Raw genomic sequence first — 895 nt, 5'->3', positions numbered from 1 at the left:
TTGGTATATAATATGTCTATGTTTAAAGTTAAAATCCGCCATTATGGAAATTTGTGTCTGATCCAAATAACGCCACACACGTTTTCTGACTCTTCAAGGACTATACTTTCATGATCAAAAGAAAAAATTACTATACGCCGATGTGCATACGAGAACTAGCACAGCCCCTAGAGTATAAATGACTGTATTCTGTGAAACTCATCGTGGGTATACTTACGATTTGGTCAATTTTCACCCTACTATTCTTATAAAAGATATTTTTATAAAAAAAGCGTATATCATCGAGGGCGATAAAGTCAAAAATACCAAATATTTCATAAAGCAGAGATATAAAAAATTATAAAAGATTTCGCAAAATCGGGCATTTTCAAAACATCGAAGGGTTCAAACCATGAAAATTCAGCTTGTGAGTTTCTTCTTACAATCTATTAAGCCCCCAGGAATTAATTCCTAGACCAAACACCAAACTGATAAATCAAAATAAAATCTCTAATAATACCAGAAATCACCATTTATACAATGTTGAATTCATAATTTCAATGAAAACCATATTGAGTAAATCAACCCCTATAGGGTAGCAAATCTCTGAAACTCCGATCAAACAAGGATGGCTTAGGTATCAAAGACGAAAGTTTTAAAGGTTTTGTTTTTACATAAGTGTTTCCGTTTCATATCAGACACATATTTCATATCAGGACAGTGTCTGCCTATTGTTATATTGTGCTGATATAAGCAAAAAAAATATTTTCTTTTCCTCTTTCTGATCAGTTTTGCTCCACATCCGTGTCAATCCAATGCGAAAAACCTTGTAAATTGAAATTGTAAATGAAAGAGTAAGCAAACGCTATCACTCTTATCTAAATACAAAACCAATTATTTCAGGTTGGATCAGTTT

The sequence above is a fragment of the Clytia hemisphaerica genome, unplaced genomic scaffold (genome assembly GCF_902728285.1).
Source record: "Clytia hemisphaerica strain Z4C2 unplaced genomic scaffold, Clytia hemisphaerica genome assembly, whole genome shotgun sequence".
In the NCBI taxonomy this organism is placed as follows: Eukaryota; Metazoa; Cnidaria; class Hydrozoa; order Leptothecata; family Clytiidae; genus Clytia; species Clytia hemisphaerica.
Note: the sequence above shows the minus strand (reverse complement) of the source record.